Consider the following 27083-nt stretch of genomic DNA (forward strand, 5'->3'; position numbering starts at 1 on the left):
CCTTGTCAGATGTTTGGTGCAAAACGTCACCTGACTTCTTCCTTGGTGTAATCGCTGTGCATGCTGAGGGCTTCGTCACTCGAACGTAAACATACTGTCAATTTGAGGTGCTTGCTGACATGATTCATGCTGGCAGTCTCCCAAAAAGAGAAGATACACAACTCTAAAAAAAGAGCCACCAATAAACAAATAGACTTTAATTAGCTCTGCTCAGTAAGGGGTTGTTTCAGTCTCCCCTAATGAGACACATTTTCTGCACTTGAACTTGGAAATCCTGCTCCTAGCAGGCTCGGCTTATTTTAATTGTAGGACGTGGCATTATGCACCATTCAGGCTCCAGTATTGTGACTGATCTATACAATAACAACCTTTTTTACTGAATGACATTAATTTGTGGAGAAAATAATTTTTATCCAGAGCCACATTAGAAGAACGGAATAATTAGAGTCCTTTTATTCCTTTTAATATTTTCTGGGTGCTGTTATTACACCAGAGTGCTGATTTATTTTCCATCGCAGGTTGTGTAGTGGAGGTTACCTTGAAACATGCTGCCTCGAAGTGTATCACCTGAAGGTCAAAAAATCTTTTTAAACACATTAATATCAACCGGCTACAGGTATCAAACTCATCCCTCATGTCATAAGTAAACAGTCCTGATATGTGACACTCCAAGCAGCATAAAAGTGCTATAAACCATTTGTAAATGCTGTGTGACCCATCGTTGGTGTGGCCCTGTTGGAGCGGAGTTTCACAGCTAAAAAACATTTCAGCGCTCTCTCCAAGTCCCTCATCCTGCCCCATATTCTTCCACAAACCTGGAAAACAAAACCAAAACCCAGCTGTTGTTTTTGACGGGAGTAATGATCAAGGGAGCTGAAGAAAGGAAACAGCTCCTCTGTGAAGTTACATCCGGTGGAGGAGAAGCTGCAAGCCCTGCCGTCCACATCATAGAGCGAAACTTAACCTTCCTTATCATCAAAACACCCCAACCTTTTGAGGCATCTCCCTTACATGGAGGTTAATCACATATTTGGCATTGGCTGTAAAGTCTTTTCCTTTTCTCAGCCACATTGTTCCGGATCTGTTCCTAGGGCTCAACTTAAATCACCCGTCCTCTTGATGGACCGGTTTACAACTCCTGAATCCAGCATGTCTTGTTTTTGATGTAGACCTCATAATAAAACTTTCCTGAAGAGAAACCCGTCTTTGCAAGCACATTAAGGACATGATCAAACCTCTGCGGTTAGTTTGGGAGATTCCTCTTTCTGTCTCCATGTGCGATTTGTTTCCCATCCTCAGAAACACTAAAAGGGTTTGCTGAGTCAGGATCCACAGCATGCCGCTGCGTTTCTTTCAAGTCGGGATCACACAGCATCCTTATTTCTCTCATCCTCATCACTGTTGTCTCCAGTCAAGGCTGCCTGCACTGTAAACTGGTCACATTTAAGGGTCACACCAGACCAGTCCTTAACCTGGAGCCAAGTGATGGTAAGAAAAGGAAAATCCTCAAGAAATATGAAGGCGCCATTGCTGAGTGAGACCTGATTAAGCTGCAAGTTGTTCTGCTTTATTTGCATAATTTCTCCCTCCAGTTCTTTAATGAAGCCTTCTGTCTCTGTTTCAGTTTTACTTTTCTGCTGCATCTGAATTACTTCAGCCAGCTCAGCTTGGCTTCTCTTAATGTAGTCCACCGCAGCAGTCATCACATGCGTGCTGTATGACAGTGCCTTCACTGCATTATTTCTGCAAGCCTCCACTGAGTGTTGAATCTCGTGAATTTTGTGCTGACGCGTCTGGACCATCTGATCCATGTCTTTCCTTGCTTTTGCCAGCTGGGCCTTTCCATTTGAGCCTCCCACTCCAGACTCACTGTCTTATGGGTTTTATGGCTACTGTCCTTACAGGACTTGCTTACAAACATTTGTTCCACCCTGCAAACCAGCTCCAAAGGCTCACTATGTGTCTTGCACACCCTGCTCTCTAGGTTCTCAACAGGGTGGATCAGCTTGTGTTTCTTCAGGGATGAAATCCTCTGATGAGGCTCCAGATGTTTTCACAGTAAGACACGAAGCACACTAAGCAAGATTTGAGAGCTGTGAGCTTTGCCCCCGCACAGATAGCACAGAGCACATTTCCACTTCCTGCTTGTTTATGGCAGGATTTTCTTGACCTCCTCGGCCACATGAGCAGTGTAAGTGTTAACCTGGAGCTTTAGTGTGTTGCGGAAAGGCTCCTTACTATAGTGGACAGTGGAATACAGTATTGTCACAGTCCCAGTAGTTTTTGATACAGTCAAGACAGAAATCGTACCCCAGGGAATCGACACAGGTGTAGTGAACACATCCAGACAGATGGAACAAATGAAATTCTTGTCATCCATTAGACTACGAGCAGAAGCCGTGCCTGGAAAATATAAGGTGAAATTTTATTATCGTCAGTGTTTGAAATCCCTGAGAAACACCAGTTAACACGAAATACAAGACTGCAAACCCTATAAATTGCAGCTTTACCTGCTGTGTAGGTTTGTCAGATCTTTCAGATCTATAAAGAAAAGTAGGAACATGTGGGCTTTCTCCCCCTTTTGGTTTCTCTTTCAGCCGTGACGTCATGGTGCCAGTCCCCCTCCCTTTTCCTCATCTATTTGGAACAAGTTAACCCATTACAGGCTCAGTTCACTCTTGACCCAGGTTCAGAGCTTTTTTTTTCCCTTCTAAATCCACTAGAGCTTACTTAGAGATATAAAATGCATCCCCAGTCTTGACTTCAAAGGCATAAGAACAGTGATTTTCATTCAGGTGTGCATTATTCATATTATACTGTGCTCTCACGTGCGTGCTTGATGTATTCAGAAATCCCTTCCCTGTTCCGTATTACAAATGAATGAAAACTCTGAGACAGGACAACATGCTAAATTCGAAATGAATTATTGTGCATGCATGTCTGTGTGCTTTTCCATTACATGAGGGTGCTTAGTGATGGCATCTGCATAATAAACTGTAAATACACTTGCCTGTACGCTCTCCTCTGAGGAAACAAAGCTTTGGACACAAAAGCTCTCCCGCATGCTTGAAGGGCTTTGTCACAGCTGAGAGAATCTGTGTAGGTTGCCTGCAGGTTTCTGTGCATTAGCAGCATCCATGTTTAATTGAATGTATTTCTGCATCAGGGTTTTTTGCAGGAATGCCGCTGTGAGCATACGAAAACTGGACGATGGTTGATAAGTTGGAAAACTTATACTTCGTAGTTAACCTAACAACTAACTAACAACCTAATTAACCTCCATGCGGTGTGGTATGTCAGTGTGGCATGTGTGCGTTTAAATATGTGTATGTGGGCGTATGCTGTATGCATCAGAATTTCGGCGCTCCGTTCTTCAACAGTCATGTGTTTGCTGTCATCTGCGTGAATGTGAATAGCTGGTGCAGCCTCAGCAGCCAATAATATATTGAGAGAGTGACAATATCAAGGCATAAGGTAAAGGGAATGGGACTTTGAAGATCCAATCATACGTCATGATCCAAGATATGTATGTGCTCAGGATTTTGAATAATGCATGCCTACAGTTTATGTGCTCAGAAAAAAAAGGCCCCCCTGTGTGATGTTCTTGTCTGAAAATGACGGGCCACCTCTGATCAGAGCTCTCTTGAGCCACATCTTATTCAAGCCTCACCTCAATGTCTTGGTTACCATAAAACATTCAAACGACATTTGGATCAGATATGGATTCTCTTTGATCCAGGTCTGTGTGGAGCTCCAGGACCCGAGCCTTTCTTCTCATCTGCAGGATCCACTGATAGGTTCATGGAAGGATGAGAGGGAGTCGGGGCTTTTCTCCTCCCATCTTTTCTTCTTCTCACTCCCTCCTTCTTTCAGCCACAGCTTTCTTCCCTCCCCCCCCTCCATCCCTGCTCCTCTGACCCACTGGACTCTCACTTGTATCTGCTCCTCTCTCCTCTCACCTTGAATGCATGAATAAGAGATTAGAGGAGCTCAGAGTGCTAGAGGACACAGACCTCGCTCTATTAGAATTGAATGCCTCCTGCTAGGTGTCTGCTTAGTTTTAAGCTGAGTGTAAGTCTACAGCAAAGCCTGGTCTCTATGGCACATCTTATTGTATATCCTGAGAGGTAACTGTACTATACTGTCTAGTGGTGGACTACAGGCTAAACTGTATTATTATTATTATTATTATTATTATTATTATTATTATATTTGGCAAAAAGCATGTGGACACCTTATCATCCCCTTGATTAAAGGGGCCCTGTGGCATATTCTTGTAAGCGAACAAAAGTTATTTTTCAATTAAGTGTTTCTCACCAAAACTCATTTTGTGTATGCTTGAGGTCTGATTAAACATGCATTAAACATTTGCAAAAATGTTTTTTTTACTATTTTGACTCCAGCATTGTGTACATCCATGTTTACTTGCTGGCAGATTTCTTCTTCTCTGCTGCATATCTTGGCATGTTCCCGCCACCTGTTGGTCAGTGGAATAGTGTGACATCATTGGTAGCACTGAAAAACAGCTCCATAACTCCAAAACTCCTAAGGGAATCTATAAAATATATATACAATATGTAAATTATTCCACCCTTTCATACTGCCTGTGAAGTGATGCTACTACACTTGTAATAGAATCCACAAAACCCTTGTCCTGTGCAGAAGTGCAATCAGAAGTTCTGTTGAAGCTAATATAAGGCTTCAGTAGTCAGCCAAATTGAATTGGTATCTACATCCTGGCAGTCGTGTTGGTTTACTGCGAGTGTTTTATTATGGCAACAACACCTACATGTGACAGCAAGAAATGTCCCTCCGCCACAGCTCAGTAAGGAAACACTGTCGGTGGAAACACAAAGACAGACTTGTGTGCTTAAATGTCTGAGGATGTCCACTCGGTTTGACTCGTTTGATTAGTTTTGGCTGAGATTCAGAATGCATTTTTGCATGAAAAAGGAAGATTTTAGCGATTTCGTATCGTGTAGTTGGTTAACACAGGTGCTGCTTCAAGGCCGGTATACACAGGTGGAACGATTACAGCAATCAATACCTGTTTTGTGCAAGTTTTGTGTTAAGATTTTCCAGAACCCAAGTTGATGTGATCAAATGTCTTTTGTCAACAGTCCAAACCAAAAGGTGTTCCATTTACTAAAGCTGAAGTCAAAGAAAACCAGGACATTGTCACATTTCCGAAGCTGGAACCAGAGAAGTCATTTTTGGGTGAAACCATGGAGTCGATTATCAAAATAATTGCGCCTAAATTTTCTGTCAGTTGACTTATCAATTAATTGACTAATCATTGCAGCTCAACCTCACTTAGACACAGTCTTCAGAACAGTACAGGCTTTCCTGTGTATCAACCTATCACTGCCCCTGGTTTTAGATGTTAATGAGGGATTCAGCAGTCACATGTGGCTGTAATGTTGGTCGTGTAGTGTTATTGTGATAATAATTAATAAGTTTTTCTGTTGTTGTACTCATCAATACTCTAGCTTTAATATGAGCTGTGTTTCTAAAGTGTGTCTTTAAAATGTGTCACTAGTGGCATGAGTCCTGCCATGTGTGGAGGCATTTTGGACTCAGCAGCGTAGATGGAAAACTCTGACAGCCCTTATTGGCAGAAATTATGTTTTTGAATCCAAAACATCACTCTTGATCTAACAGAATTTATTTAAGACACACACAGCTATAGGAAGGGAAAATATAACCTGCCAGATTTTGTCCGTGGGCCGTATGTATGGTAGCCATGCTCGACAGCGTTGTGTGGGAGACAGAGCAGACTCAGTCACCTCCATCATTCTGGTTTGTTTACGACTTGGTCAGAGCAGAGGGTTGTGTTATTTCCAACCCCCAGACACAACAGTTCTGGAGGGAAGATAAATAATTAGTCATGAGATGAGTTTCTCCCTTCATCCATCAGCCTGGGGAACATGGCTGCCATAGGAGAGCTGAAGCCAAATGAGAGTCCTCTCCCTCCAGTGTTTTTCTTCCCCCGACGCTCACCTTTAGATTTCCCCCCTTGATAGGATGACTTTGAAACGCTCAGAAGCGTGCGAGGACGATTCCATCTTTGTCAGGGTGTTCGTGGATTAAAAGCATTTTTTTTCTCCGTTCTCTCTTGTTAAAAGCAGCACTTTTAGCATCGCAAAGAAGGAGCACAGACACTGCTTTACCTTTTCAGCAAAATTGCCTGTCAAAGTCGAAACACTGAACCTGAGTTGCAAGTCAGTTCAAAGTACATCTTGTATGAGGCAATTCGTGCCATTAAAACCTTCAGCTGTAACATCTCATCTTTTCTCGACTCAGATCTTTTCTCGTCTTCTTCAGCTGTGTGGAGGAAGATTTTTAGGCTTTGTGAAGTCATATGAGGAGAAATGGATGAATGTGGGACGCCAGCAGCTGAGAAGTTATTTAAAGTTCATTAAGTGACACATTGAAACCAAAGTAGAAAATAAATAGCGAATTCCCACCTGATTGTTGCCACAGGAGAAGCCTGTCGGTGTCGGTGGAGGAGTGTGTTTTGTGTCTCGGGAATGTTTTTAATATGTCCAAGTGTGAGAAACTCTTTGAGTGCTCAATGTTTTGTGAATTGTATCAGTGCTGCTCCTCTGCATTGAAATCAAACTGGACGTTTTCTTGGACCCCAAGTGTTGCCTGGAGATTTAAAGGATCAGAAAGCTTATTTCCAATTGTAAAGGCAGCCGAGCTATTTTATCTACGCTCTCATTCATTAAGCGTGCGGTGACTGTTGGATTTACACCACTGTGTGAGATGGCCTCGAAACTCCAGAGGAGTTAGTTTCTCTGATAGGCTGCTTCAACCGTTGAATTATTCATTTGTGCTATTTGCCAGACTCGGTGTCCGTGACTGAATTGAATGATTGAAGACTCAATGAGGTAAAATATTTTGGGTGTTAGAGAGGTCAAAAAACTCCCCTGAGTTTGCTGGTTGTGGACTGTAAGAAAGGCAAAAGAAACACACGTTTTTGTTTCCATCATTTTAGTTTAATTGTTAAGCATTTTTCCATAAACTTTGAAATGCATATACGTACTGTACATAATGTGAATAGTAGCACTTATTTTAGTGGTTCTTCAACTTTGTGACATCCTGCTTTTTTATTCTCTTTATTGTTATTTGGAGTTTAAAACATTTTACTCATTTAAGCGCTCCAGTAAAACCTGTGGTTAAACTGTATGGGAGCAGTTTCGATCTGTGAGGCTGGTCGTTGGTTTCTGCTCCTCCGTGTCATTCTCATTGCTTCCATTCTTTTCCAACATCATTTACCTTGGTGAGCTTCTACTTTATCTTCCATTTCCAAAGCAACAGTCCTCTCCTCATTTTGCAGCACCCACCTCTGAAACCCTCTCTTTCTGTCTGTACATTTCTTTTTTTCAGTCACTCTCTCTCTAACTTCAGCCACATTTAATGACTCTGAGCTGCAGCCTTTCCTTGGCTGTCACAGAGGGGCTTTTAACAAGGTCCTGCACTCCTTTTGCTCTTTCCTCCTCATTTTACCATGCTGTTGCCACTTTCCTCTCTTTCCCCCTGTAATTTCGCCTTTCTCTGAGGGTAAAGTGTACAGGTGCTTAAGTAGGGGGAGCAATGGGAAGTCAGTAGTGCCTTTTTTGCCTTTTATTAGACAGGAGCCTGCACATTTCTCGTCCTTTTTCCAAATTTGAATTGGCTTAATGTACAGGCATATATTGAATGAAGATTTTGTATTTTAGTTTATTCCTAATTAAAAAAACAAGCCTACACATCCCTGAAATACTTCACACATACTGCGACCAGTCAATTAATGATTAATACTTCATCTTCAGCAAAGCCGCCAATTTATTATTTCTGTCTCTTCTGAATTTCTTTAGGTTTTGGAACTTTTCAAATATTTCTGCACAGGCATTTTTTTACTATTCATTATAGTTTATAGATTAAACAGTAAACTATTAATTGAGACAATAAACAGAAGATTCATCAACAATAAAAATAATTGGAAGTTGCAGCACAAGTGTGCTTTTTGGATGAGGGATGGGTGGAACGTATGTAACTGAAGTATGTCTCTGTTAATACGTTAACACACATGCGTGTGTGTGTTTGTTTGGAGACGAGTGGAGATCTGATGTCCTTGGGCTTTTATTTGTATTCATAACGAACAAGGAAATTAAAGCCAAATAAATCACCTCAGGCTCCCTGCATTTCAATTATAGACAGTATAAAAGAGTTATTGATCCATAGCAGGGGAGACACAGAGAGGCAGAGAGATAGTTAAATACTCATCAGTCGTCACACTCCTATAAGGTTTGGTAAATCTGTTCCTTAATTGATTTTTAGGAGGAGGCAAAAGCCAGCGAGCTTCGGCTGACAAGTGAAACAGTTCAGAGTATTGGTATGTTAATCTGAAATAAATTCCCTTGCATATTCCTCTGTACTCTTTCTCCAGTAATCTATATCATCCTAATGTGTTGTCCTAGAAAGCCCCTGCGGTTTCTGGTGTTCCATCATCTTTAAGCTGCAGTAAAGAGCAGGGAGGGCCGACTGCTCAGGTTCATTCAGTGTTCCACCTGACCATGATTAATGTGAGAAATGCCCGGTTCACACCTAAACCACAGAGCTTCCCCACCCCACCCCATCTCACTGCTTCCATCATCTTTATCCCCTCTCTGCATTGGTCTGGCATTCGGATGCAGTGTGTTCAGCCGTCCATGCAGTGCAGAAGCTCCAGAGGTCAACTAGCCATTTCCCAGATGTCCTGTAAGACTCTCATAGGCCCAGGAGCCCAAAGGGTCAAGGGGGGGATGGACTGTTAACATTTCTTGCTGGAAATGAATAACACAGACACACAAAATGACTACAAAGAGATACACAACTACTACAAGTAGAAACAAAATGACTACGGAGAGACGCAAAATGACTACAAAAACACAAAACCAGAAAGAGATGCAAAACAACCACAAAGAGACACAAAGATGCAACAAAGCTACAAAGACACAAAACAACTATGAAGACACATGAAGGGATCACAACGACAAGCAAAATGACCACAACATGACACAGAATGGCTACAAGACATAAAACAGTCACAAAGAGACAGAAGGCAACCAGAAAGACAGACAAAGCGACCACAACGAGGCACAGAATAGTGATAGAGACACAAAGCAACTACAGTGGGAGACAGAACGGTTTACAAATGATGCAGCCGCTTTGTTTATAGTCACTTTGTGTCTCCTTCAGTTGTTCTTAATGAAGGAGGAGTGAGGGGTCTTTTACATATTTATGCCCAAGGGCCCATCGTCTCACGATCCATCCATGTCTAGTTCCTTCTTTCATTGCTTCTGTCTTAGTTTTTTCTTTCTTTTTGTCCCTGTATACTGTCTTCCTTCAGTCCCATCTGTCTCCCCTCAGTGTCCCCTGTAATGCCGCAGACGCTCTTTGTGAAAGATGGGGGAGATCACAGAGGATTTCTATCTACCTGACCCCAGTGTGCCCTTCATCTTCCTCTCACAGCTTGATCTATCACACACAAGTGCTTTTTATTGTTGTTTGGCAGCTGGATCTTGGCCCATGGCTCTACTTGTCTCTCCCAACCCCTCTCATTATGACTGTGAGCCCCGCTCTGTTGGGAATAAGCCAACATATTTGCATTTCCTCTGTACTACGTTTTTGGCTTTTGTAAAACCCCACTCAACCTCAAAGCCTGTATTCTTTCTGATATTGTGATACAGGAGCTCTATGATCAGGTAAAGGTTATTCATAAAGAAATTGTTGTGATAAAAGCTATTGTGTAAGACTCCACGATCCTCTCCCTGCTCTCTTGAAATATTTATTATCAGCTCTTAAATGGTTTTCCACCAAGCAAAATTGCAGCACTTTACAGAGGCGGTATTGAGATGCTGCTGTTTTGGAAGCCTTGTGGTTTTGACTCAGAGACTCCGCTTGCTCCTCGATGCTTATTTTGGCTTCGTCGCTGTCTATCCTTGACGCTTTAGAGCCACAGATGTCCACTGTGCTGAGAAAACCTAATCATCTGCTTGACAAACTTCTCAATGTGAAAGAATCAAATTCCTCCCAAGAAGTGCAGCTTGTCTTCCTTCATGACTGTCTTTGTCTCTGACCTTTTCACACACATATGACAACTTCAGAATTTCCTCTGAAAGGCTTCATCATCTGCTGCACTGAATGCAATCTGCACCAAATTCTTATGATCTGAGTATATTCACGTATTGCTCTCACTGGAATGTTTTAGAGGTACACTTATATGCCACAGATTGTATTGATATATATTATTATATCTCATTTAGCACTTCCAGTATCTCCAAAATATCAGTAGAAATGAATAGACATTGTCCTACGTACAGTAGATAGACAAAGGTCAAGGTGTACAGTCATCTCTTCCTGCTAATCTCTTGGACAACTTGGCAGTGACAACAAGTCTTGTCTCTTTGAAGTGTCAGTTCATATATATTAGGAGGGCCGGAGGGTGTTGTAGCATCGCAATGTTTGTGTCAACACAACAGTCACTTTGTTAAGAGCCTGTTAACATTCCCCTGCTGCAGCTTATGGCTTTCCTTTCCCCTCAGGTTGTTGTATAATAAGGAGGTGTTGTTCATTTAATCTGAATTCGCAGCAAATGATTAGACTGTTCACTCTTAAGGGATGGTGTACTGTTACAGTATTGATTGGGGCTTAACAGGCTCTCGTCCAAAAGGCAGACAACTATCTATTTTCAATACATTGCATGAATTACACAAATTAATTTTAAATTAATTACTTACATTTTAACCCTGAATGAGATGCCTTCAAGTAATTTTAGAATCTGGCCAAATTTCCAGAATGTAGGGCATCACGACCCTTGATTAATGACACAAGCGATCACACAGGTAGACTGACAACTTGACAAATACTGTCTGAAACAGGTGAGTCTTGATTGTTTGATTGAGCAGCTGTGCTCACACCCTGCAGTGACACAGACTGCTAAAATGCAGTCATCTTGTTTGAATAAACCTTATTGAAACTGACTGTTAGCATGATTTAGCGTAACACTGTTCATGTGGGGGCAATATTAGGTGTTACGAGGTTTTATTTGTGGTAGATATGTGAAATTTTTAACATAAACTATGAAAGGCAAGACTTCAGCAGGGGACCGAGTATTTTGGTCAGAGGGCCAGATTTGGGCCACAGGTCGCCTTTTGCCCATCGTCTTACTTGTGATATTCTTGTCTGTGATCCAGAGCTCCAATGAACATCCCTCCAGAAGAAGAAAGGTCAGCCATTAAAACAATAACAATGACCTCGATTCTGATGGGTTTAATGGATAAGGCAGCTGACCATAGCTACCTCATGACTCTTACCTCTGCTCACAGAGGGCCCAGGTGGTGTATCACTCTGTGCTGACTGATGGTAATGGACTGGTGAGATGGATGGACTGGCACTCTCTGATAGGCCATCCGAAGGTTAAGCCCATGTTGTATTTTTTTACCCATCTTGTAGAAGCTTCTGCGTTCAGGTCAGGCTGTCGAGTTTCTCCATCAAGTTTGATGACACGTGACAGTCTATGACATGCCGGTCTCTGCTGATGAACACTTGTGTGTGACCATGTGTGCCGCTGTTGCCTTCAGGGACCATAAAGTGCCACTCATTCTTTCTGTCCAACCTTGGTTTGTCAGTGTAGCGTGCAAGAGAAATGGACACCTTGGCAGCTGCTTTAAAACAATCTTCGTGTTTTAAAGCGATCACTGCCAATTAGGAAAGAACTAGTTAGCATCTCTGATAACCCACAAGTGATGACACACAAGGCTGGGCTGCTTTAAATTCTCTCCAGACATGTTCTGAAACACAAAAAAATAATCTGGTTTGAATGACACTTCCCAGAATCTATGAATATGCAGATATGCTGCTCACAAGATGTCTCCACTCTCAGTGTATGTGCACTGAAAACTTCTCATTTCTGCATTACACTAAACTTGCAGTGATTTAAGGTGAGCAAATTTTCCCCTCCAGCAGATGAACGCGAAAACAAACTCTGCTCATACATCATTCTGCACATTGAGCCAAAACAATCCAATTGAACGAACCGTAATAAAGATCGGATCTAGTTGAATAACAACTTGGCGGCACAGTAGCCAACACTCTGCATCGGTTCCAGGTCGCAACCTGGTCCCTGCCAATCACGGACAAAACACAGTTTAATTTCAGCTGGGCTTTAAGTCAAAATCTTTTTCAACACGCAGATTTTCAGTTAGTTTCCTTCACATTCACTGAGGCAAAATAAGACATCATTATAGAGCCACTCTTCACTTTCCAGAAAACCCGCTATAGTGTGTGAAACGTTGTTAAAACATAATCATTTGTGCTGTTAAATGTCCGATTGCTTCTGTTTCTGTTTCACTTTCACACTTATAAATGTAGAGAGCTGCTTCTTATCACAAACAGATAATGAGTAAATGTGGCATTTTTGAAATTATCAAGTATCAGGAGGGTTCAGAAATATTCACAGCTTTTTCAGAGTTTGTTGAAAGAGCCTGAGAGATTTGCACTTTTGAAGACAGCCCACGCCTCCCACCTCCCCAGTCGCAGGATCCCATCATCTGCAGTTACTGCGACAATAGATTCAGAGTTGTGTGGATGGAGAGGCATGGAAGATGGGAGGTCTGTTTTGTTCACCTTAACTGTTGACATTTTCTCTGACTTTCTGCTGATTGGCTGAATCCTGTGCTGTAATTAGGTGGAAGCGCTGAAGCAGTAGTTAGATAATCACAGCTAACCTGAATAGACAAAATGAGAGCCTCTGAATGTTTTTTTTTTTTTTTCTGCAAAGCATTTGTAGCTCAAGTCATGAAAAGGCCACATAATAGCTAGAGACTTGCTGCAACACACCTTTACTTTTGCCCTCATGTGGCTGCTTAAATCCTCGGTGTCATTATATTGTGGTACTGTATATTGTGGCCTTCAGGGCATTGGACTATTTCCCAGAGAATCAGTCCCTTACCGTGACCCTTTCTGAGTTTCTCTGTCTGGCTGCCTGCTGAAACTAGAGTGTTTTTCCTTGAAATGACCATTCTACACTACCGCTTTTCAGTGTTCGGTGTATAGATTTAAAAGACACTGACAAAAATATCTCATGTTTAGACTCAAACTTCTGCAAAGAGGGTTTTGTTGCCTTCTCAAATGCACAGTTTCCATCTCTGTTATCTGTCTAACTGTAATCTCTTTAGCTACACGAAGAAACTTTGCACCGAGGATTACTTTGCGAAATCTGGTTGCAGGGAAATTGGTTGCAGGAGATGACCATATAATGAGTTAATTGGACTTGTGAAAGACCTGTGATTCCTTTTATTGATAAATAGATTGCAGAGCAGCCATTAGGTGGGAGACAGATCCATTACATGGCAACACTCTCTGCAGTCAACAGCGTCTAACTGATGGAAATGTCTGTGAAATGTGTAGATCTATCTTTCACATGCTTTATGTGATCCGGGAAAGATTCAGTTCCAAGCCTACACCCATTGTGTATTAACACGTACTGTACAGCACGAGGGAGCTCCTGGTATTCCCGCTCCTCTGTGGGGCTCCAGTGGACTCTTGTGTTGTTGTGAATCAATATCTTAGGCAGGATCTAATTTCTCTTGTCTGTTTTTGTCTTTCCTTGCAAGCTCCTGGGAAATGGAAAACCCGGAGATAGACACTGGTGAAGGGATCAAATAGACAGTCTGTAGTGTTGCCGTGTTTCCTTGTAAAGTTGCACTGTGAAACATGATGAACACCAAACTTAAAGTAACTTTTCCCAAGGTCTTGCACATCCTTTCGACATCAATCAGCATTGTTACCTTCGAGTTTGACATTAAAAGATAGGGAATACTCCAGCTGATTTCACTTCTCCAAGGTACCTTCATCCCCTGACAACTGATAAAAGATGATTTATATTGCTCTCACCTTTGATGAAGCAATATCACACCAAATTGATGAAGGCTTTTTGCGTAGAATTTTCTGGCTTTTTCTATGCGGAGTCAGACTTTGTGGATACCCCAGGTTCATTTGCCAACCAATATCCCCCCATATGTCTAAGCTAGCCAGAAATATAGCCCTGTCTTCTTCACAACTAACAATAAAGCCTTGATTATGTTAGACATCATGAGAACAATGGGAAAATGCTTACTCCTCTAGCTCTGTATAGGTGGTACATTCACTCTCTTTCTCCTGGACACTGAGGCAGAACTGCTGTTTGCTGACATGATGTCTTGAACCTTGTTCGTCCATCTGTTGTGTAGTGTAGTAGAGCAGTATTTCTACTCACTAAGCCACCCTGCTGACAAAGGGTTAGGGTTACAAGAAACAACACTGTTTCACTGCACAAAAATGAAAATTGCTGGTTCTGCTGTGGTTTAATTGAACATGTCTGAACCTTTGTTTTCTGGCCCGGTATGGGAGGCCTTAACCTGTCAGCTCAGTCTGTTCTTTCAGTAAGTCTGCAGCAGAACTAAGAGACAGAGAGTCTTCCTCTCCAAGCTCCACAAGACTCTTGCAAGAGCATATCAGCAAGCACTGAACCATAAATGTGCATGTACACTCATAGCAGGTTTCTCACCCTTGAAGGAGAAGTTGTTTCTTGCCTTTTTGCACTGCGGTAACTGAGCTTTGGAGCATCTGTACGTGTATTTCTTTTTCTTGTCGGCTATGTTTGCTGTGTGTTGTCATTTGTAACTTTGTTGCCATACATCACTCAGCCGACTCTGCAGGGAAGATGCCCTAATGTCAAACATATGTGTAAGCGAAGAAGTGATGGACAACTTCTTGAAATTCAGACAATTAGTGTAGTGACATTTGCTTAAAAAACACTCTATGGGTGGTGTAGTGAGGATTCAGAGGCAGGTGTGACAGTGACTTTCAAGTATACTGGGGACTGATGTTATTAGTTTCTTTCTCATTTAAAGTGTTGTTTATGTGATTGTGAACATGCAAACGGCAGGTATTTAACATGCATTTACAGTACATTCAAATACCTGTATTAGCTACTTTGCCTAATATTGCAGTTTCTGTACTCTATCCTTTCGAACTTTGGCGACTGCACCATTGCATCAATTCTTGAGCAAGAGTGTTTGCTTTTTGCTTTGTACAAAAATAACTTAGCAAAAGGTTGATATTAGGTGTGACAGTTGCTGTTTTTGTCTCTAAACATAAAGAATAAAGGTAGTCCAGCATGAGGCTGAAAAATCTGAATAAATGAGGCACGGCTAAAGTATGAGGGGCCTGAAAGTCAGACATTTCTTACAGTTTTTTAAATAGTTGAAATAGAAAAAAACCCTCTTTACGCCTCTCTAGAAGATCGAATTAACTAGTTCAGTGTTATCTTAAAGTTTTCACCACAAGTTAAAGTTTGCAAAAGTACTGTATGAACGCTGTAGAGTACTGGAACAAAGTTTTACCAACAGACGAGACACAGATCAACCAAGCAAAATGCCAAGAAACAAACAGCTGAGCCTCATTAGAGATGTTCTAAATACTTGCCGATGTCCACTGGTTGTAGGCTCCAGAAAATTATGGACTGGGATTTGCAGTCAACTGAATATGATAATTTTATAGACATTTACATTAACTGATCCACCATGTTTCTGTTGCTTAAAACTAGAGGAACAGCAACAGTTGCTACACGGTTTGTCTGATATGGGTGTAAACATCCTGAAATTGAGAGAGTTAAGTACTAAAACATCATAGTGTTGTGTTTTAAGCAGTTCAAAAGAGGAGCCAAATGCAGAACACCACGCAGGCGGGTGTAAGAAGTAAAAGGCGAGCTTTAACAACATAAAGCTGATTCCAGTGAACAAAACTGGCGAGCAACAAAGACTTAAGGAGCAGGCTGAGACAAAACCAAGAACACATGAGAAATACAGAAACAGAGCTTAAAATGAACTGGAATGACACGAGGAACACAAGCAACGAGCACAGATGGCCTGAAAATACACTGACTAAATACACAAGAGGTTAATTAACCAATGAAACACGGGTGTCAGAGAAAAGCAGGCAGGATAACACACAGAGGCAGGAAGTAGAACAAAACATAACACATGAGGAGAATGAACTTTCAACATAAAACAGGAAATAAATAGAACCCCAGAACCATCGCACCGAGACGCGTCATTTCAAATTCAATGCAGTGGAGTATTCTGACTGCTCCCTACTTTCCAATATGTGGACTATTTTCCAAACCATAGTGTTGTAAATTGTTGGATGAACTTTGTATGCAACCATTAGTTTCAGTTCCACATCAGAATAAAATTGCATAGACTTGAAACTACTTCAGATAGATTATTCATCACAGTCAGAGTTACATTATTGGTAGGTGGTAAAGCACTTCAAAACATGTATAGTATTCTATCTCAGTCGTTGTGTGGGAAGCTCTGGCATCCATGATCCATGATTTGAGGCAGCTGCTGAGGACCAGTGCATATATGACTTATATGGAAGGTTGAGGTTTTGCAGCCAACTCTCACATCTTACACTTTAGAGCGTCCCAGCTGCACCTGAACACACCACCTCCCCAAAAAACTCATGTTTAACTGCATTGTTATACAAAAATAAAGTAGTTGGAAGTAAGTACATGTACGCAAGGCCTGTAACTGCATTCGGTCTTAATGTACTGACTTTGATTAGATCCCATAAGAGGTCATGTCACTGCTTTCATCTGCTGTGAATGTGATGCTTCTATCACAAGCTGATCACTGAAAATCACAAGATAATGTGAAGTCTCTGCACAACTCTTTCGCAGAAATGATAACGTTTATCTTGAGAATTGATTTTTGGTTTCTGATGTCTGCCAACTGAGTGAATTCAAGCACACTGAGTATAATAATGACTTTTTTATTTGCTCGGTCTCCCTCATGTTTGATTAAACTGTTGAAGAGCTCTGATGAAACGGGCTCGATTTCTTTTTGAAAGGCAAACCTTCTTGAAAGGAATCCGCACGGAAATAATTGAAAACCTCAACATTAATGATGAAGAAATAAACACAAGTTTATTGCTCTAACAGATTCCCATCTGATGGTACCCTTGATCTGTGAAATTGGGAAAACTCGTCTGCCAGCATTTACATGCAACTGATTTTTGACCAATTTGTGTTTCTCAGAGGAAACATTTGCTCGGACAATTCTTTGATTATTGCTAATGTGAACACTTTTAAATGTTGGATCCAGGGTTCTAAATTAACTTTTTTGATCACCAGCCAATGTGGCTGGTGACCTTCTAAAGTTACCAGCCAATCAGAATTTCCACTAGCCAAATTTTTTTCCCGGTGAAAATAAGAGATTATGAGTGCCACTGAATGCATTTGATCATTTTATTTACATTGTTGGCATGAAAAATGCACAGAAAGTACAACACATGAAACAAAATATACACAGAAAGTGCAAACATTTAATTTATATAAACAAAAAATGCTCAGATTTATTATTTTATAAAAGACATTTTTCCAGTAAGTATTTAGTATCATTACATTCCTAATAAAATGTATTTTTCCTTTCAACTTAGAGTGTTTCTGCTTTCCTTCTTTAATAAGAATTATATATAAGTAACAGCCATGTCTTTCTTTTTTTTTCTTTCGTGTACATGCGGCAATCCTTACAAAACATGACGGCATTTTCGTGATCAAACACAAGCCATTCACGACCTGTCAGCCATTTAGCGTTAAACTTTCTTTTCTTCGTTTCGCACGCTTTGTCGACATTCTCATCCCCTGCCTCCTTCCTCTTCTCGCCCCCAGACGTCTGTCCCAACCACCGCAGCATTTAACTTTACTTTTTACTTTTAGCTAGCTCAGTCTCCTTTTTTACAGTTTATACGCCGCCGTTCATTCTTCTTCTTCTTCTTTGTGTTTGCGTTTCCGTGGTTTCTCGCGCCGGTTGCACTACAGACTGTAGTGTGCCTGCGCACAGCCAATGGGCGTCTTGTACGTCATCACGTAGCATTACGACAGTGTTCATGGGAAATGTAGGACGGACTGTCCGGGGGACAAATGACCAAGAACTGTAGAGCGGCTCTGACTGACATGATTGCCTAATGCATTACCGGCCAAATTGGCCAGTAAGTTTTTATTTACACCCGCCAATATGAATTTTAACCCGCATTTGGCGGGTTGGCGGGTGTTAATTTAGAACCCTGGTTGGATCCACATGTGTGTACATTTGGTTGAATTTTCTTCCAGGATTCACCTCTCTGTGCTCATGGCTCCTGCATTGCCGGTTAAAATCAGTTTACTTTAAGTGGCTATCCAAATTATCTGCCCATTTACCTTCCTCAAACATTTATCCAGCCACTATTTGCCTTCCTCATACTATATCTAAAATACAGTGATGTTGTTTTCAGAAATCAATGCTGTAGCAGATGGTCGCCTGATAAGCCTCAGAATTTGAATCTTACACCATAGCTGCACTGCTGCAGCTGCCGAAGTGTGGCGTGATTATCAGACTGACTAAGATCTGGAAAGATATCAGGGTTTATTTCAAGATGATGTATCAATAAAGGCCTTTCCTCTGCTGGCAAATCTGTTCCTCCTCGTAACTTTTCCTCGTGCGATCCAGTGACGAAGGTTTGCTGGCGAAGCCGTGTTGTTTTATTAAAGGTAATTTGGAGGAGAGCATGCGGAGAGAGAATAAATGCCACTCAGCTCCTGTATCGCCATTTGTTCTGGAATGAACTATTAACAGTCATTCATCTTAATGACAGCTTATGCAGGGAGTTGATATTTAGTGATTGAGTAGTCTGACTGATAGAAAGATGAATTAAGAGATGAGTATTAATATTAAATTTGGCTCTGATCTTATGGCACATTTGGCTTTCCCTGCAGCCGTGTGGTTTCGGTTTGGGACTGAAGGGTTGTGTAAAAAATATCAGCGCGCTTTGAGTTTATGGCTGAAGGCCATGCATCAATTATCCATGGACATACTTAACAACTGCAAAAAAAAAGAAAAAAAAAAAACCCTCAGCTTGCTAGCAATAATAACGTGCACTTCAGAAAGCACGAAGGATGCACTCAGTGAAATTGTGCAGCTCTGAGAGGTGCACTGGCACACCGGCACTGCTGTGTGTGCTGCGTGCACTGCATGTATGTAAAGCATCCATCATGTTTATATGGTCCTCTTTGAGGGTTTGTGCTGTTTATTTTCAGACACAAGAGTGAGGGGGCCGTAATTTCCAGACGTTAAAAGCACTGGCCTTTTCTGAATCAAATAACATATGACTTTGAAGAGAGCATCTTCATGTCTTCAAAGGGAGACGAGAGAGAGAGAGAGAGAGTATGGGTAAATATCTCTGACCATACGCCCACAGCTCAGCGACTGCTCCCCAGACGCCCACTTAGATGGAGACCTTCATCGGTCAGCGTGGAGCCTTGTGGTTGATTTAGGCTGTTATGTGTCACATTGAAGTTCAGACATATTTTAAAATGAGGTATAAGCAGCTAGAGTGTCCTAATAGACTCTTTCTTTCATTGAACAGTCCCTAAACTTGGCTGAAGAGACGTTTGTAATGGCACAGCAAGTTGTCTCTCTCTTCATATCTCACATATACAGTATCCCCTCAGCTCATTGTCCTTTTTGTATTTGAGTGTAGGAAGACAAAGCGCTGGAACCTGGAAAAGTTTGGGAAAAACCCTCCTCTCAGTTCGTATTTCTCCAGGACGGTTTGAAGACATTGGAAATGAAAGCACTGAAACATGTGAGACACTTGTCTTTCAAGGAAAACATACATATTTTTATTTAAAAATTCTGAATTTGTGGGGCTTTGACCGCTCTGTCTACCTGCTCTCGTGTGGTGTTTCCCACATAACCCAGAATCAACAGCTCGCTCTTTCGTCTTTTCATCCCTTTGTTCTTCCCTCTGAAGAACTCGACGTGTCTGAGTGACAAGACGGCAGCAGAGTGTTTCCTCTGTTGCACGTCTTCTGAGGGATCGCTTTGACTGACAGCTCTCTGTAGCAGATTTTTTGACAGCCGTTGTTCTTTTGACTTTATCTTTATTGTGGTTGCGAAAAGTTTGTTTTGTCCCTTTCAGGCTGCTTTTTTCTTTTTGTCTGTTCAAATCCATTTTATCTTCATGACTGACTGGCTGTTGAGCCGGATGGCTGGGTGTCATTGAATGCATCGGCCAGCGCACACCACACCGCTCTGATGACTCCTCAGGTCGTATTCTGACTCACTGTATAAGAGATGAGTCACATGAGGGAACGTGTGGGCTGCTAACCTATAAATGAAATGTACTTCACATGGCACAGTTTGAGATTTGGAGCACATATACTGTACTTAAATTTACATGAGTTGATGTGTGTTTTCTTTTCTTCATCTCAAATGTAAGCCCTACTTCCTGCTGTCGTTCTGTTTCTGAATATTTCATTCCGATTATGAAAACACAACAGGAACTTTTTCCAATTACTTTTTCTAAGGGAGGCCTTTCTAGTCAATGCTGTAGTAATTACCTGTGTGCCTATCATTGTTCATCCAATATCTTCTCACACTGAGCTGTGACATATTTAATAGGTATAGTAAAACCAATTTTATTGCTCTTCTGCAGGATTAGATTAGTATTTGATGTACCATATGCTTAGAGTCCGTTCTTGAGAGATGAGTTGAAGGAGTTTTTTATTGACTATAAATAAATCCATTTTCGCTTGTCCATCATCTTTATATCAGGAAAATGAAAAGAAAACAAAGGGAGAAACCACCTGCAGGGTTCAAGTCAAGTCAAACAAGCTAAATCAGGTATAAAACAAAGATCTGAGTGTGTGTGTGCATGTGTGTGCGTGTGTGGCGCTGTATCTTATCGATGACCGATTCAGTGATTGATAACTCTATAGAGAGCAGAGCTTGACTGTGTTCAGGTGATGTGTAACCAGTGACACCCTTGTTTGCTTCCCTGATCCCGGTCACTGCACTTATGATTTTAGATGTGATGCTCAGGGAGACACACACTCATAAACCTGTGCAAACATGCAATCACTTCCAGAGACCGACACTGGGCCACCACGGCCAGTCAGCAGGAACAGCTCATAATCCCAGCTCATCTCACGGGGAGCCGGAGGACAGGATATTCAGTTTTCACTTTATTCATTGTTCAATACCTGTGGCCAAAGTCTTCTTTATAGAATCACATCTGTGTCTGATTTAAAGTTTTACCACCATCACTGAATTTGTTGTCCAATACTGTAACTATTATAACAATGTTAACGATGCACACTGTGAGGGCAGAAGACGTATAAACAGGAATTTGTCAAATGGTCAAGTCAGACGGTTTGGGGCGACCATTGACTGTTAGCTTGTGGTTTGTAGTATTTAGCAGAGGTATCTCATAGGTTGGCAGCAGGTAAGAAACTCTTGATCTAACATGCTGCTGAGGTAGAGACTTGTGGGATTACTGTGATTCTCGTGCTCGCCCACCTCTGAGTGATCAAATCAAATCCCTGAGCGTTCTGATGAAATCCCTTTGAGATGAAATATTCTGTTTCACTCAGAAATATGTCACATCACAGAGGCTAAAGATGCCTCAGCTGCTACTTCACTGGGCCTTAAAGTACACAGGAAAATGAGAATCATAAGATAACAACTCACCTTACTCATCCTAATTGTTTAATTTAACCCGGACATGCTGCTCTTCTTACTTCACATTCATGCTGCACACTTTCACACCGAGCAGCCAAGTCTTCTGCTTTTGTGCCTTAAGCTGCTCCTCTGCAGCAGCCGGTGATTAAGTTCCTTCATCAAGGCCTAATCGATGGTATTTGAGGGAGGGGAGAGTGTTAGTCGTTTGGTCTCAACTCAATTCAAAGAAGTGACTTTCAGTCACAAGTCCACTTCTCTAATCTCCAGGCTGCCCCACACATGCATCATGTCAGCTCCAACAAATTCTCTATGTAGCATGTTATCCTCCGCACTGCAGTACTGTGCATGTGCATGTTACAGTATATTATACAGTATATAAGTCCGGTGGTTATACAGCGGCCTGAGCAGGTCGTCTTGTCAGAGCAGAGACTGACACAGAAAACCAGAGAAATTATGTCAGTGGAAAAAATCTGGAAAATTAAATGTCAATAAACCCGAAGATGGTTACAGATTATTAAATTACTTTTTTTGAGTTACATTCTTATTTACTCTGTTTGTCAAAACAGCTGCATTTGTGTCTGTGGCACATTCACAGTTCGTCGTAGGTGGTGTCTCCAAACTCTCGCTTTTTTTGTTGGATTTCTAAAGGTTTTAGAAAAACACGCACCACTATGCTACTGTACTTGCCTGCTTGGTGTAACTCCTCAAAGACAAACAGAGAATGAATACATCAGAATTACCTGTTCCCCGGTGTTCACGTTGCCTGAAGTTATGTTTTGTCTTATTAAAGCTGGTGAGTAAGTCAAGAGAAAATAAACCCTGTGAGCCATGACACTTGTAGTGTTGCAAAGCAGCACTGGAAATTCAGCGGTATAAGTGAGCAATTGACTCACCGTTTCCTCCTTAGAAAGTGTCAAATTTCAAATATATTTTTGATTTTTATTTATTTTCTTGTATTTTTATTGTATAATGCAGTGAAATGTGTTCTCTGCATGTTAACCCATGCTAGAGGAGCAACAGGCAGCTACCTGGGGAGCAATTCCACCTCTAAGCTAGTGCTCTGGTCAAGGGCATTGAAAGGAGAATTGATCTAAAATGCACGTATTGATTGCATGGTAACTCAAACTGGGACTCAAAGCCAGGACCCTGCAGCTGCGAGGTGACCGTAACCACTGAACCACATGTTTTATTTACTGTATGTTGAGACATGAAGTGTGGTTCTGTCTGCTTATGAATACCTCTGCCAACCTCTGGCTGTGGATGATGAAGATAAATCTCACTGGCTGACAGGCTGACCGTCCTCTTTGACAGAAAACTGATAAGGACGAGCTCATTGGCAGAATACACGGTCAGTAATGTTGCAGCTTTGGAGGTTGTTTGGATCGGCGGACCAATCAGTATTTTCCTGTGTTTGATTATTCATCAGTAAACATTCTGCTCCTGCCTGTCGATGCCGCTGCCTCGGTAATGGATGCTTTTATTAAGGCTGATTAGATTAATTGAAGGGGATGAAGACACATTTGCTGGCAGTAGACCCTCAAGGGTACAAGGAGAAAGGATCAATCAGTCTTGTCCATCTGAAACCACATAATGCACTGCTGATTGTTTGAAGTGCAGAGCTGGAGGAGATTTATATGGATGTAAGAGAATCCAGGCTTTTCTCTTCCTGTCTCTATTATTGCTCTCTCTATCTCACACACACACAGACACACACACACACACACACACACACACACACACACACACACACACAAATACATACATACGGGGAATCTGAGTGTCTCCCCCTTCTCTGCCTCTTCTTCTTAGAAGGAAACTGAAGTGTTTGAACCCAACACCAACAGAATATGTGTTCCACTCATCTAAAAATCACCTCTGATTTAAATAAAAGTTTGTTTACCACCATGAAAGTTGAGGTTTTTAACGGTGCACTCAAAAAAAACTTCATATTTCTGCTATTTTAATATCATATTTAGAGAATGAAGCATTCCTGTCGTCCGGTTATCCAGCAAAGGTGTGGCCCGTGTGATAGATGATCCTGATTTATCTTAGAAATAGAGTTTGTTGCCAGTTTATTAGGTACACCAAGCTAAATTAGGGCTGCAGCTAATTAATTTATTTTTCACTTTCAATGAATATGCTGATTATTTTCTTAACTAACCAATCATAACTCCTGCCTGTGTCTTATTCTTTTTCACATTTTCAGAGAGACATTTATTTAACTCTGTCATGACTTTGGGGGCCTATAATGAGTGATAATGAATGAGTTGTGAGGCGTCTTTAATGTTTAGCTAAGTGTTTCTTAAACTTAAAAGCAAGAAAAACACTGACAAGATCATTAACATACTGAAAATTTTGACCTTCAGAAAAGTATTTGCCGTGACTTCATTTTTGTGCACTCAATAATCCTCACATCATATTGCAAAGGAACACTAGTTGCGGTTTAGTCAATGCAGTCAGAGAAGTGCATTTACAGGTAGAAAATACCTGGAGGAGTTAGAGATCCTCACATGGCTTCACTGGAATTCTGTGTCTTCATTTTCTCTGGCTGCTTCGTTTGCCAGTCCTGTATTTCCTCATGCACAGCCTTGTATATAAAGATAAATTGTTGGTCTTGTGTAGCACAGCTCTAATTATTTGACCCCCACTGGTTTTATTGTTCTGTAAGTAACAGATCAAAGCAGCAAGCAAGGGAAGATATAAAATATTAACAGTGTTGTGTCTGGGTGTATCTGTGCATTTGTGCACAGGGGAAGAAAGCCGAGTGTTTGATTAACAGGGATATATAGAATGATGTGTAAGAGCAACTGTGTGTGTACTTACTATTCCTCAGTGTGTGTGCGTGCAGCAATATGTTCAACAAATTGCAGTGTATTATGCATCTATTTAGCAATGATACTGTACATAACATTTGTCTTACAGCACCACAAAATGTTAATTGGCAGGTTATTGCCACAAAGACCACTCAGTTATAGTTCAGGCAAACGTCCTGGCCTGCATTATGTTTACCCAAAACTTTACTGTAAACGCGAAATGCCTTCGTGTTACCGGATTGGTGTGAGCTCCGTCATTACAGTTATTTTCACTCCGCTCCGAATCTACTTAAATTTATGATAGATTGCTCTCGGATGGGACGATCCCAGTTTTGTGCTGATGTAGTTTCACTTGCCTGGTTGTGCTGATGTTGCCTGTAGGTGAGGAGGATGTATAAAGACACACACACACACACACACACACACACACATACACACACACACAGAAAACAGTAAGGTCAAAAAGCCATCCACTACTAGACGGCAGTTTTGCACTCCATGCATTTTATTGTGCCTGCTGTGTGTTTTTCATGATTAAGGATGAATTTGCACAAAGAGCCTGTGAGGTTTCTCTTTCCATGTAAATGATGTCACCCGAATACTGAATAAAGTGCTATCCTGGCACCCCCAATTAATGTAAGCATACACATACATTAGTGCATACACATTTTTCTTGTACCATAAGCATATGATGAATTACATGACACTTGTTTCCCTGCAAGAAAATTGTGTGTGTGTTTTTTTTTTTTTTATATAATGAGCTTATTTGTCGAGAAGTGCAGTTCTTCATATTGAGTCAGCCAATGTTATTACATGTAAATTCAAAGAGATAGCCAAGAGACATATTGCCTGTTATGTTGTATTTATTATAATTTCCGTTTTACATGTTTCTCACTTCTGTCATCAGCCGCCTCATTTCTTTCGCTCTCCCTCTTCTCCATCTCTCCCGTTAGGGCAGCGGTTTGCTTTTGAAAGCTTTCTCATTGTGAATGAAATGGTCTCTTTTCTCTCAGCTAGGAGGTTTATGGCCAACAGGCTTTAAAATGGCTTCATTTCCCATCAGCCCCACCCCCCTGAGGGACCATTTAGTGGAGCTAAAGGCCAATCAGGAGAGTCCAGGAGATCAGTTAAGCCTTGGTCTGAAATCAATCCTCAGAGTTCACAAGCTCATGACTCTGGGCCACAGGGGGAATAAACTTCCCATTCAGTTTAAAGGTACAATGTGTAAGATAGGGCCAGAATTTTGGTTTAAAACATTCAAAAACTAATACTATCAACAGAATGCGAAGAGGTCACAGTTCTGACGTTGTCTGTTGTGTTGCAAGAGATATCTAGAAGTTAGCATGCTAACCAGCTAGATACAGCCCATCCTATTCTTGTACTACGCAGAAACAAAATAAAACTCACCAAACCCGTCTTGTTTTTCCAATGCTGCTACAATCACCAGCTCTAGTGGAAATACTCTGGTTCCAAACACTACTTTTCTGTACTGGCGATGACCAGCCTTCCTCTCTCTGCTCTCCCGGGTCACAGCTATCCTGTCTGAGCCGTCTCTGGAGTCAGGGTGCTGGTCAGAACCATTGTCAATCACTTTGGCACTCTTTTCCATGTCATCAAACTGACCTCTATCTGTCTCTGAGGCTGTGTTCAGTCCACTGGATGCTGGAAGGACGCTGAGCCGAGTTCCTTTGCCTTTGATGTAAACGCCAACAATCCCCTGGTGCTCCAAGCTCCCAGCCAGAGCAGATTTAGGCACCAAATAGGGCCACTAGCTACACAGCTAACTGAGCTAACTAGCTGAAGGCAACTAGGAGCTACATTCAAAGATAGCTACAATACAGAGTATAGTGAGCAGCGATTAGCGGTTATTCTGGTGATATGCTGCCCCCTATTGGGGGCCAGTTCTTACGCTTTGCACCTTTAACCTTAGTCCCTTCAGAAGGACCAAAAGCTCATCAATATAAATATTGTAAAAGATAATATGACATAATGGCTGCCGTATAAAAGTGCCATCACAAGAGAGGCAGTCAGTTAAAAGGAGGATTTTTACTGTTGAGTTGTGAGCTGTAGCTTAATTTAAGGACAGTTTCCCTCATTTTGTATATTCATTTTGTCTTTGCTAAGGTAGTAAGTCCAAACCCTTAGCTGTGAGCATGCAGATGTGAGATAAAAATGAAGGAATACTGTACCTGAAGGTTCCTACCTGTTGCTTTAACTGTATGTTAAATAATTAATGCAGCCTTCACTGGCTGCTGGCTGCTGGCTACCACGCTGCAAAGAGAATGTCAGTGGATTCAAAGCAATTGGCTGTGGGGTTCAAACCAAATTGACAGAAAGTACTGTATAGCAGAGGGTCTGGCTCTCAAATGGAAATGAAATTTTATGATCTGAGGCAGAGAAATCAAATATAATATACTTAAGGAAATTCCACTCCACCTCAGGCAAACCACAAATTGACTTATTAGACCCCTCAAAACAGTGCCAGTGGAATCATTTGTATTTCTCAGTTCCTGCACTTAGTTTATTAACGAAACAGTATTTACTATATAAAGGTGACAGTAGACTGAAATATTGCTGAATTTGCTCACAAGATCAGTGAATACAAGCAATTACAGTCAGCCCATGAGTTGACATTTTACAATTTCTGACACAGCAGGAAATGTAAGTCATAAAAAAAGCACAAAGAAAATGACATGCA

At 41.4% G+C, this 27083-nt stretch overlaps 1 protein-coding gene and 1 pseudogene across 1 annotated transcript in view; one reads left to right on the plus strand and one right to left on the minus strand.

Annotated features, from left to right (window-relative positions):
* LOC143325904 (ecto-NOX disulfide-thiol exchanger 2-like) overlaps positions 1 to 27083 on the plus strand; it is a 154221-nt gene that overhangs the window by 51636 nt on the left and 75502 nt on the right. The window lies entirely within an intron of this gene.
* LOC143326167 (E3 ubiquitin-protein ligase TRIM21-like) lies at positions 687 to 25994 on the minus strand (annotated as a pseudogene).

This window comes from Chaetodon auriga, chromosome 9 (assembly GCF_051107435.1).
Source record: "Chaetodon auriga isolate fChaAug3 chromosome 9, fChaAug3.hap1, whole genome shotgun sequence".
In the NCBI taxonomy this organism is placed as follows: domain Eukaryota; kingdom Metazoa; phylum Chordata; class Actinopteri; order Chaetodontiformes; family Chaetodontidae; genus Chaetodon; species Chaetodon auriga.